This window comes from Rosa rugosa, chromosome 4 (genome assembly GCF_958449725.1).
Source record: "Rosa rugosa chromosome 4, drRosRugo1.1, whole genome shotgun sequence".
Taxonomy (NCBI): domain Eukaryota; kingdom Viridiplantae; phylum Streptophyta; class Magnoliopsida; order Rosales; family Rosaceae; genus Rosa; species Rosa rugosa.
In genome coordinates this window covers 10,964,080-10,977,407 of record NC_084823.1, presented here as the reverse complement: position 1 = coordinate 10,977,407, position 13,328 = coordinate 10,964,080, and positions in this window count along the sequence as shown.

Sequence of the window (13,328 nt, the reverse complement as noted above, 5' to 3'; positions counted from 1 at the left end):
GAAGAACAGTGGTACACGAGGGAGAAGGAAGGCCATAGTAATTAGCCCTTCAAGGAAGAGAGAGCTCCAGCGATAGTTAGGGGAGGCAAAGCGAACCTTGGAGGCTCTAGACAAAGGCTTGATTAAGCCCTCTCAACTGAAGGTGGGAAGAAAACACCCCCACCTACTGTGAAGAAGGAAACCTCACTGGCAAGAAATCCTACCGTCAAGTGCAAGTTGTTTCATGAGGAATCAGATCCAAAACCCTCAGTTTTTAAAGATTGGGGGACAAGCGTAGCAATGCTGAGAGCCTACAGTGGAGGCCCAAGAAGATTCAAAGTGTAGTGGTTCAAACCTCAGAAGATACTCCAGTAGCGGAGTAGAGGCATAACCCACCGCAAGTGGTGCTCACCCCAAAAGCTCTTAAGCAAGACCATACCACAGCTCCCATGGAAGAGGAGTCCTTCATGGCTTATGTCACCAAGAAATTCAATGAAGAACTTGATTTGAACATTCCAGCTGATGAACCGAAGTTGAACCTTAAAGATGACATCAAGGAAGAGGAGGCAATATACACCACCTACAACATGGTATACATGTTGCTAGCAAAATATGCACTATTGGTTGTAGGGAAAGAGTGCCAAGCTTTAGAGACAAGGGAGGTGAGCAAGAAAGCGCTCGAGATTACCTCAGCAGCTTCTGCACCATTGGAAGAAGCTGTTTTCCTTGAAACTGAAGACGCCAATAGTCGCGGCTTCTTCATGAGCTTTTCCAAAACAACTCTGGCAATGGTGCAGCACATGAGACCCCTGTACTTTACAACTGAGGTATAGGGTGTCAAAGTTAGCAAGATCATGGTAGATACTAGCGCAGCAATCAATGTTATCACTTTGCGAACCATGACCTGCTAGGGATCAAGAAGGAAAAAACCCAGTCCACATCTCTCACAATCAAGAACTTTGCCGGGATAGTGACCAAGACTCTAGGGTTACTCTTCCTGCAAATTAAGGTTTGCCCCACTAAAGGTGTTTACGCCTTCTTTGTGACTCATTGCTACGCGGCTTACAACTCAATTTTGGGCAAAGACTGAATCCATAAGAGCTATTGTGTTCCTTCTATCCTTCACCAAGAGTTGATAATGTGGAATACGTTCACAGATAAAGCAGAGGTGATCAATGTTGATTCTAGACCTTTCCATGTCTCCGCGAACTCAGTAGAAGCCAGGTACTACATGGAGCCAATCATTCCTTTGTAGGAAAGTGACATCAACAACAAAGGCTGCCCCGTAATGGTAACGGCCTAGGATTTAGCACAGTGGGGGCTAACATTAGCCAAAGAGGACCTAGAGAGGCTAGACCACGTTGTGCAGCAACCAAAGGTCAATTAATGGATCGCTTCTTTCCAAAGGAAGAGTTAGAGTGTGATGCCCCGGAAATTCGTATTTATTTTCCGAGGATTTTCCAGAATCTAATTTGTGGTTATTGGCCGGTTTCGTGGCTCGTGGATGGAGCGGAAGTGTTTCGGACGAATTTTTATTCGGAAAATATGACTTTAGGGGTGGCGCAAAGGTTGACTTTTGATACGTTAAGATTCTCCAAAAACTTCCTTCACGAAAGTTGTAGAGCGCGTCGATACGAGTTCATGGACATGTGGAACGCGAAAATCGGAGTTCGTATGAAGAAGTTATGGCCATTGGAAGAAGTTTCCATTTTGGTATAAATAAGGAATTTCCGAAAATATTTTCATAAAATCCCATTTCCTTTTTCAGAAACTCTCCTTTCTCTCTGTTCTCTTTCCTCAGCCTCCGCGCGACCCGACCCAAACTCGGTGACCCGACCTGAGTTTTCCGGCCTTTCCTGACGTCCGCTGGCGACGAGACCAACGCAGACGTGGTCGCCGTTATCTCGCCGTCCTCCCTCTAGTGCTCGACGGAGACGAAAACCACCGGAAAGTGGAGATCGGAGCAGCTACAGTCGACACGATCGGGACCTGGTCGGAAGTTCACTTTTCCGGCGACGTATCGGCCGATCCTTCGTGGTTTTGGAATCTCCTCCTCCTCTTGATCATCCTCATACCTGCCTTGAGGGACGATTTTGTGTGTGGAGTGGAGTATCAAGGGTTGAAGATCAGTGCTGCTCAGTGAATCTGGAGCTTGATCAGACGGCAGCGATTGGCCGATCTTGCAAACTTGATCTAGGACGATCTAGGCCGAACCAGGCTTAGCTCCAGGTATGAAAGTTGCCCTACTCTTCGTGATGAACATTTATGGATGGCTTGATTGTTGTGGTTTTGAGTTTTGGCCGGTGGTGGTTGTGGTGGTTGCACCACCGACTGTGGCGGAGTTTTGGCGGCCATCCGAAGGGATATTTTCTGGTATTATATATGTTCTACTCGTCGATACGAGCGTTTCGATATATAATACGCAATTTTTGGAGATCGTATGATTATATTATGATTTTTACTGTTTTAGACCGTTCGATGATTCGATCCGTGAGGATTCGAGAGTCCGATCGACTTGTGGTTTGGGCATATCGATCGTGGAAGTATTCCGGAGACATTGGGAGGTCTTGGATGTGGTTTCACCTCGATTGGCGTCACTTTGGAAATTTTGGTTCGATTTAGGGTTTCGAACGTTATTCCTTGTGTTTCAGTGACTGAATCTAGGCTGTACTTTCCTTAGGTACTTGGCGAAGTATTCTTGGACGGGTAGTTGGTGGTTAGGCTGTTTTGTTCTGTATTGAAGACACAGTGGGAGTTTCGAGGTGAGTAATCTCACAAGGTTCATTAATGAACGGAATACCTTTATTTTGAGAGTTATTTAGTAACTGCAAACTATAGTTGGTATTAGTAGGCATTCCTGAGTGGATGACTATGTATATATATATTTACGTGAAATATATATGTTTTGGTGGGTTTGTGGATTGACGAAAACAATATGCATGAAATGATGCTTTTTATTGTTTAGGGTTGTGGCTTTTTGGAAAACAAATGATTGTGGAATTGTTGATTCGATTTGTTTTGAAAAGCGTTGAGATTTGTGTACGAAAACAATATGCATGGATTGATGGTCTTTTATTGTTTTGTGTTATGGCTTTTCGGAAAACAATGATTATAGAAATGTTGATTTCGATTGTTTTGAAAAGCGTTGAGATTCATGTAACATTTTGGGTTCAGTGCGACTCCTTTAATGTTTTGCTCCAAGGGATTGTGCGGCCCGAGGAACGAAGGTCTATGACCTTGGGCAGAATATCAAGTAATCATGTCTTTGGCTGGACGAGTGGTTACGTTTCAGTTAGAGCTCTAATATGTCTGCCATATAGGTAATTCATGGGGTAACGGGAACTGGTTATTGATAACTCATGACATTACGTGTTTTTAGGGAACAAGTGTGAGTTTCTTCCTTATTAACGGTTTTTAGGGGGACATGGTGCAAGTTGTTTCCTTATTAACGATTTGATAGAATTCAAGTGTGGGTTGTTTTCTATGGTACGATTTTGGTACAATTGATAGAAATCAAGGAGTGAGTTGTTTTCTATGTTATATTGATAGAATTCAAGTGTGGGTTGTTTTCTATGGTACGATTTTGGTACAATTGATAGAAATCAAGGAGTGAGTTGCTTTCTATGTTATATTGATAGAATTCAAGTGTGGGTTGTTTTCTATGGTACGATTTTTGTACAATTGATAGAAATCAAGGAGTGAGTTGCTTTCTATGTTATATTGATAGAATTCAAGTGTGGGTTGTTTTCTATGGTACGATTTTGGTACAATTGATAGAAATCAAGGAGTGAGTTGCTTTCTATGTTATATTGATAGAATTCAAGTGTGGGTTGTTTTCTATGGTACGATTTTGGTACAATTGATAGAAACCAAGGAGTGAGTTGTTTTCTATGTTTCGTTTTAAAAGGAACCAAGGTGTAAGTTGCTTTCTTTTATTTCGATTTGACAGGAAATTAAAGTGTGAGTTATTCTCCTTTATTTCGTGTTTTAAGGAATCAAAGCATGAGTTGTTTTCCTTATTTCTGGTGTGAGTTGTGTTAACCGTTTTGAGTTACTCATACGGGCTTGCAAAAGCTTACCGGGTTTGTTGTGTGGCAACCCGGTACACTATTCAAACGGTGTAGGGGTTAATCCTATAGGTTAGGATAATCGTGGTTGACGCTGAGGTGGCGCCTTTGCAGCTTTACGGTAGGAAGCTATTTCTGTGACCTTACTATTGATAAGGACTTCCGTTGTAGTAAACTCTGAGGAGCATTTACGTTTTATCTTGTTGTTGACAATTTAATTCTTAAGCTTATGTAATATATGACTCTGTGGAGCGGGTCAATATTGACATAGTAGGTTCAGGGCATCAATATGTGTGTAGTTTAAAGGGAAAAAGTTTTCAGGTATTTTGTATTGATGGCTGAACGATCATGCATGTATAATTATGAGATTATATATCGATTTTTATTTATGTTTAAAAATCAGGGGCGTGACATAGAGGCCTTTCAATCCTTGTATGAAAGATTAATTTCATACTTGGATAAGAAAGAGGCCTATGATCGAGTGGTCAACATAAAGTATGTAAATGAAAAACTCTCTGATCACGAAGATGATGAGGAACCAATCCAGCTAGCTCATACTGCGTTGGACGATACCTCACCCATGGTCAGAGACTCTTCTGACAAATTAAATTTGGGAATATAAGCTGAGCCAATGGAAGTGGCCATCAGCGCAAATTTAGATACTAGCGAAAAACAAAGGCTCATTGACTAATTGCAGGAGTTCAAGGATTGCTTCGTAGAGAAATATGAAAACATGCCCGGCCTATCACCTGACTTGGTATGCCACAAGCTACCAATTACGCCTGATAAGAGGCCTGTGAAGGAAGAGCCATGGAAAATGACTCTGAGACCAAAGTTTTGGTCAAAGAAGAAGTTGAGAAGATGTATAAGTCAAGAATCGTCAGGGTGGCCAAGTACAACCAGCGGCTATCCAACATCATGCCAATTTGCAAGAAGAAGGCAAGATGCGAGTTTACGTGGACTATAGAGACCTTAACAATGCTATATATCCCAAAGACTTTTACCCCATACCGGTAGCAAATATGTTGATTACCCCATACAGGTAGCAGATACGCCTGATAAGAGGCCTATGAAGGAAGAGCCATGGAAAATGAACTCTGAGACCCAAGTTTTGGACAAAGAAGAAGTTGAGAAGATGCATAAGTCAAGACTCATCAGGGTGGCCAAGTACAACTAGCGGCTATCCAACATCGTGCCAGTTTGCAAGAAGACGGCAAGATGCGAGTTTGCGTGGACTACAGAGACCTCAACAACGCTATCCCAAAGACATTTACCCCATACCAGTAACAGATATGCTGGTAGACGCAGTGGCTGGTCATGAACTTCTGTCCTTCATGGATGGAATCGCAGGCTATCATCAAATTCCAGTAGCGATAAAAGACAGACACAAAACTGCCTTTTGCTGCCCTTGTTTCGCGGGAGTCTTCGAGTACGTGGTCATGCCCTTTGGACTGAAGAATGCAGGGGCCATGTACTGGAGAGCAATGAACATGATCTTCCATGACATACTAGGGAAGATCTTAGAGGTTTACATAGACAATGTGGTCGTCAAATCCAAGAAGCGGGGAAACCATATCACGGACCTAAGAAAGGTCTTTGAACGCATGCGCCTACATAGGTTGCGGATGAATCCAGCAAAATGCATTTGGCATTCAAGTAGGTGACTTCCTGGGCTTCATTATCCATCAAATAGGCATTGAGGTGCCTGAAGACAAAGCCAATGCAGTCATCAATGCCTCATCCCCGCGAATAAAGGAGTTGCAGAGGCTGTTAGGCAAGACTAATTTCTTACGCTGGTTTATCTCTAATTCTGCTAGTAAGATCCAGCCTTTCTCCTCGATGCTGAAGCTTTAGGGCTAGAAAGAGTTTGTAGAGGTCTTCGACAGAATTAAGACCTACCTTGCAAGCCCTCTAGTCCTCGTTTCTCCAAGGCATAGATTCTCACTACTCAAGCTCTATATCTCAGTAGCAGAGCTCTCTATTGTCAGTCTGTTAACGCAGGATGATGAAGAGGGAGTAGAACATACTATTTTTTACCTCAGCAGATGCTAACGCACTACGAAACCAGGTATACTCCTATGGAGAAACTTTGTTTGACGCTATACTTCTCTGCATGTAAATTACGCCACTACATGTTGTCTTTTACTACATACATTATAGCTAAAATAGACTTGGCTAAATACATGCTATCGTTGTTTATACTCAGAGGCCGGATAGGGAAATGGGTCCTAGCCCTTTCAAAATTTTCTTTATAATATGTACCCCAGAAAGCCGTTAAGGGCCAGGCTATAGCTGACTTCCTCGTGCATCACCCCATGTTGGATGTGCCCGATGTCCGAGATTTGGAGGTTGCAGCACGCTCACTCAACAGACCTAACTTGGCGTGCATTCCTGAATTCACTCATTTGATCCACGCGACAATTTCACTGCAACCTTGGATATTGTACTTTGATGGCTTCAGAACTGACACAATGGCAGGAGCTGAATTCGAAATTGTCCTAAAAAGCCCATCTATAGACCATTTCTCATATTCCTTCCAGTTGGAGTTCCGGTGCAAGAACAATCAAGCAGAATATAAGACCCTTATTATTGGCCTAGGTATTACTGGAACTAGGGTCAGAGACGTGCAAGTCCTCAAGGATTCGCTACTTGTCATCAACCAATTGCGTGAAAAATTCAAATGCACAAGTTTTTCACTCGCACCCTATCTGGAGAGGGCACTTAAACAACTCCTACAGTTTGATGACGTGGATCTGGAGCACATTCTTAGGGAACTCAACTTTGCTGCTAATGAGCTTGCGCAAGTTGCCACATGGATCACCTTGAATGATGGGGTTTGCGAGCAGATATTGAAGGTGGAACGACGAACCCTACCTTATTTTCTGGCCAGAAAAGACCCTCTAGATAATGGTTACTGTGACAAGAAGATTGTTTCCTCGCACTCAACTACTTTTGGAGGAACAATGAGCTGCACTGGAGGGGCGAAGATGGCATAGACTTCAAATGTCTCTATGGTACTGAAGCGAAGCGCCTAATAAGGGAGACTCACGAGGGCATTTGCAGTGCTCATCAAGCGGGACCTAAAATGCGTTGGTTAATCAGAAGACATGGTTACTACTTGCCAAGCATTGTTAAGGAATGCATTATTTTAGCGAAGGTTTGCTTGGATTTTCAAGTCCATCGGCCAATCCAACACATTCCTAATATTCCCATGCAACACATCATTAAGCCCTGGCTTGCGAAAGGCTGGGCATTGGACTTGATAGGGATGATTCATCCTCACTCATCCTTCCAGCATAAGTTCATCATTACGGCCACCGATTTCTTCACGAAGTAGGTTGAGGCTGAGCCTTTAAAGGAAGCTTTTGCCAAGACAGTCCGACAATTTATTTTTCAGAATATCATCTGCAGATTTGGCATTCGTCAAGTTTTGGTATCAAACGAGAGGGCAACTTTTATGGCTGACAATGTTGAGAAACTAATGAATGACCTGGGTATCCAGTTCATCCATTCCACCCCCTATTATGCTCAGTCTAATGGCCAAGCTGAGACCAGCAACAATATCATCATCACTGAAGAAGATGCTTGAACAGAACCCTCACGAGTGGCATGATACGCTTTCTGAGACATTCTGGGCCTATCATACATCTAAGCGCAGTCCTACCGCTATGACCCCATATGCTTTGATGTTTGGCCATGATGCAGTCCTCCCATTTGAAATCAATGTCCTCTCTCTGTGAGTTCAAGAGCAACACCAGCTCATTGGTGAGGATTATGTCCAGGCCATGTGGCAAGAGCATAAAGACCTCAGCGAGAAGCGTTTGGAGGCCTTGGACAATCTGATCATGGAGAAGAGGAGAGTTACTCGTGCCTATCACATGCGGACACGAGGACGTAGCTATAAAGAGGGCGAATTGGTATGGAAGACTATCTACAAGTAGGCGAGACAATTGAAGGCCGAGGCAAATGGTCCCCACGATGGGAGGGCCCCTATGTTATTCACAAGACCTTGGAATAAGGTGCATTTCATCTCAAGGACTTGGACAGAGAGATTCATCGAAAAGCCATCAATGGCAGGTGCCGCAAGAAATATTACCCAAGTGTTTGGGAGTTCGAGGACCCACCAGCTAACCCTTCGCCAAGGCCTGGAGGGCAAACTTAGTCTTTCTATGCTCGCCCATCTTCATTCACTAAGGCATACTCCTGAGGTCCCACCCTAATACATTCGCCTTGCTTAGCAAGACTATGGGGCAACACTATACTGTACTGGGCCTTCACATTTTGTGGCCCAAAAATTTATTGATTTAAAGTAATATTTTTCATTATTTTTTAAGTTTTTTGAAACTTCTAAATGGCTTGCTTCACAAAGCCAGGACTTGTTTATTTTTCGGCGAACCTAATCTTCAATATTCATAAAGTGGCTTACTTTGCTGGGCCAATTCCTGAAAACAAACTATAACAGTGGCCTTATTCATGAGGGCCAAAACCGGAAGAACTCGGTTCGCCGTGAATCAGAGTTCAGTTATTTGACAACAGTGTTAAATAAATTCAACAGGGCCTAAATCTGAGGCCTTTTTATTTTTGCTTTATTGCCAAATAAGATTCAAGAAATTGAATGATCAAAAACTGCAATTATATACAATAAAGTGGCTTTGCGGCCAGAAATAGTACAATGCTTGAACCCACCTTCATTACCTTCATTCCTTCCTTTTGACAGCAGTCCTTTGCTGAGATTCTGTCCCAAGGAAGGGCTTCAGAAAATAGTATCCACAAAGCTACCCTTCCATCAAGGGGCCAAAGCATTGTTCGATCCCCTAATAGAAGAGTCTGGAGAAGAGCAGTCAACCCTTGGGGATGTCCCACGCTTTTTCAGGTCACTCAGCATGAGGGATTCGGAAGATAACCTGCACCCAAGAGAGGGTTTCTCATGCGTGAGTGCATCGTGTTCTCTAGCATCAGGCAAAGCTGGACATATGTCATCCAACATCCTTGAAGCCAAAGACACAATGTTGCCTAAGCCATAAGGCCTATCTTAGGTGTGAGATTTCACCATAAACACTAAGATCTAGAGGCTGAAGAGTTTTCATGGAGAGAGGATTTCTGGAAAAAAATAAAATAAATAAGCAAGGTTTGGAATGCCATTTCTGGGTTTCGCTATGGTATGATCTTTTCATCCCCAAAGAGTACCTATTTACAGGGCCAGTGCGAGTGGCCTCAGCCCATAGATGGACGGATGAGTAGTCGAGATCAACGCCATCAATGAGTATAAGTGCCATAATCTCGAAAATGAAGGCAGTTTAAATACGTGAGGAAGACTGAGCGATTTTTAATGAGGTAACCGCTTAATTTGGAGATTATCTTTTCCAAAACTGTCTTATCGCTTAGTTAATTCAAAGTTAAGTAGCATAATTGAGGCTGAGACGAAAAATCATTTGGGCCAGTAATTGGGCCAAATGAAATGAATTGAAATAAAATAGATATTTATCACTAGACAAAATGTGTTCAGAATACATAAGAGGCCTATATATATGGGCCTAAAGCCTTCTCGCTACATACTTAGCCTCAGACAGAGATCATCAACATGATAGGAGGCTGAGTGGGTAGTAGTCTGGGCCTATTGGGCTTGCTCCCAGGCATCAGCCAAGTTTTGGCTCAACACTTCAAAATCAACCAAGAATTGCTCCAACTGGGATTCTTCTTGTGCAATCCCGGCCCTTACAGCAGCCAACCGGGCCTGAAACGTTTGAATCTAAGACCCGAGAGACATTTCCACGAGTTACAGTTCTTGTAGACAAAAGGCCCGTTCATCTAGTGAATTGTGTAATTCCTCTATTTGGCGAACAAGGGCCTGATGTTGAAGGTCGGCAACATCAGCCTGCGCTTTAGAGGCCTCTCGTTGTTCACAAAGGCCAGGGAGTGCCCCCAACATATCTTCAATTGAGCAAAGTTGAACCTCGCTAACTGCGACATCTCGACAAAGCACCAGAAAAGCTTCCTAGACTCGCGTGAGAGCTCTGGCTTCCAGCAAGTTGTGACCCAAGAGCTCGCGAAAGACCTCCTTAGCGTCTTCAACAGCTCCAAAAGGCACTACTTCAAGAATATGGGCTAGCCTCTCTAGCCTAGAAAGCCCAGCATGAGGGGCCTGAGGCTGAGTAACTTTCTAGACAACTAGAGCCACCAGAGGCTCAATGGCAACTGCTTCCTCAATCACCTTATCTTGGCTAACCTCAGCTTCTACTTCATTCGCTTGGGGGGCATGATCGCTGATCGCCTCATCTGCTAAATCTGGAGCAAGGTGCTCATCGCCAGCAGCTTCTTCAGCGTTAAAGGCCACCTCTTCAGTATGAACAGGGCTCTGAGCCTAAGAGAATGGTGTCAAGTTAGAGTGATATCAAGGGAATTGGAATAAATAATAGGGAAGTGGACAAGGGAAATTTACCTCAATTGTTCACTACTCGCCGGCCTTCACCAGTTCGCTCTGAATTTCTGGTTCCACTTGTTCTTGAACCTCAGCTGGGCTTGATTTGTTAGCCTCAGGGGATTGATCCTCATCCTCACTCACTTGCAGACTGTGCCTAAGTGGCGAACCTACCAACACTTGTGGAATGGGTTCTGAGGATAAAGGTTGAGCAAAGGTCACCCCCTGCCGTGGATTCATTTGGCCTACGAAGAGGTCATCTCCTCCACAGCATGGGAGGTACCAACCCCGCCTTGATTTGATGAGCTAGCAGTCCTCCGGCGAATCTGTGCAATAAAACTGGTTAAATGTTATCCAAATAAAGGCCATTTAACAGACATAACAGCTCCAAGTTTATGACTTACCGGTCGCAAATCAGCTGGTTCGTCATCCTCCCAACTCTTTCCAATAGGGTCAGGCCGGCTTCTTTTCTGGGTTTGCGAGGCAGACCAATCAGAATCCGAAAAAATCAAAAGATACTAAGTCTAAAGTTTGCGAAAAAGTGTAAAACTTTACATCATTATCATCATATGAATCCTCGCCAGTGGACTCCTCTGCTATGGCTTTCTGTTTCGCTGCCTGACCAGTGGCCGCTGTCGAAGGACCACCTTGTCTCCGGCCAGGCAGTCACCTCTGCTCCTAATGCCAATTCACTGTAACAGTGGTGGTTAAAATCATATTTGAGTGATTAAAACATTCAGAAATAACAAGGATAAATAAGGAAACTTACCACTGGGGGAGGCTCATCTCAAATCACCAGTGTAGGTTGCACATGTCGCGACCTGCGAGCAGGGAATCGAGCGAGCACTTGTCGGTCTTCTGCACAAAGATTGGCAAGTGAACGAAAGATGTGGGCGAATATCTCGTCGTCAGGAAGAGCCCAGTAATTGACAGATACCTTCCTCCACCAGTCATCCTAGTATTAACAGACCGCGTCAATGGGCCGCAACTCGTTAATCTAGGGGGCAAGTCTATCAAGACGAGCCCACTGCGGGGCGTGTTAGCACCTGCCCGGGTGCCAACCCTTCACCAAGAGGTATAATAATTGTTTTTCTGCTCATATGGATAATCTTGATAATATGCTTGAGCTTTAAGTATCAAAGAGAGGTGAAAAATTATTATGTAGTTTTGGATTATTGTAGATTTGATGGTCTTGTCTAATATGAGTAGGCTATATAAAATGAACTTGATACTGATTAATTGTTTTAAGATAATATTTGTTTTTACCCCGTACATTTGAATTGTATATTTATCAGCATTTATTAGTCCAAATTATCGCATGAAATTATCACGTGATAGTACATGACTGTAGTATAGTTACTCAAGAGATGGAGTTAAATATTTGTTTTGTGTAGTTCTTATATGATGTAACTAGACATGGGTTTCAGCAATCTACCATTTACTATGACTCCAGGCATCAACTGATTGAATAAAAGTTGGCAAATAGACTAACAAGAAATAGTTGCAATTCATCAAAATTCATTTACCAGGAGTACCTGGTCCATTGTAATTGAATCCAAACACTTCATAAGAGATCCTTAATTACTTAATTGTTATTAAAAGCACTCGTTCCTAAAAAATATTGTATAGTTACGTTTCCTATCCTTAATTACATAACTATACGTTATGTTGTATACTTTTTATAGTAAAATAATTAAATTATCATTAATCTATGCCATATATGTATATATTACATCTTATATGCAATTCAAGCTTCATATCAAATTCTGTAACCAAAAAAAAAAAAAGCTTCATATCAAATTCCTTTTAGAACTCGTTAACAATTTTGGTAACCGAATAAATCAACATAATCTGAGAAAAATAACACAACTGTAAGCACCGAGAGAAACAAGACGCAGAGAGTATTCCTGAACCATAATCAATGCTTGAGATCACCTATACGCCTATATGATAAGCCTTAATTAATTGAATTCATCAACTTGGACTTGTACGGCTGTACAAATAGCAAGGTTACGAAACAAGCTATAATATGTGCCTAAAAATTCAATTCAAAACAGAAGAAGCACCAAAGCCTTAATTGATAAGGATTTTTTTTTGACGAGATAAGGCTTGCTAGCAGTGGAAATTATTCTATGCACCGACGGTGCAAGTGACCCAACCCTTATAAAATAATCTCAACCCTTGATATTTATTATCAACTTTATTTTTAATAAACAAAAAGTGTATTTAATGCAATCTAACCATTCATTTATATTGGTGCAAGTGTACGGCGGTGCTCTGAATAATCTCTCTGCTAGCAGCTACTTAATTGATTTTTTTATAGGATAGGACCAACACAAATAATTATTTAATAGGATTAGAGAAGAGTGGTTGTAGAAAAGAGACGGATGACTCAAAAGGAGAGACAACAAAAATTCAACAATGAGTGATTGTGGGGGCAAAACGAAGACCCGTTCAACATAATAAAAAAAGTCAGTGGGGGCAATTTTTGAGTGATTGTGGCCTTGTGGGGGCAAAACGAAGACCCGTTCAACATAATAATAAAAAGTCAGTGGGGCAGCTGCCCCCACTCGTCCCTATGTGCGTCCGCCCCAGTTATAGTTACGTTTCCTACCACCTTAATTGTATCATGAATGCATCATATTTATGCAACTGGTTTTTCCGCACTTTCGGTGCTATCTGCATTTGAGTAAATGTACAGTCATATCTCTAACGTTAAACGTACGTAATCCAAAACTTTGACATTGGTTTTTTATTTTTGGCCTTTTTATTTACTTTGGAGTAATGTACTTCAGATTCAACATATTTTACCGAACACGCTTAATTGCTTTAATTTGCAAGTGTGTGTGATTGTAATAGAGTGC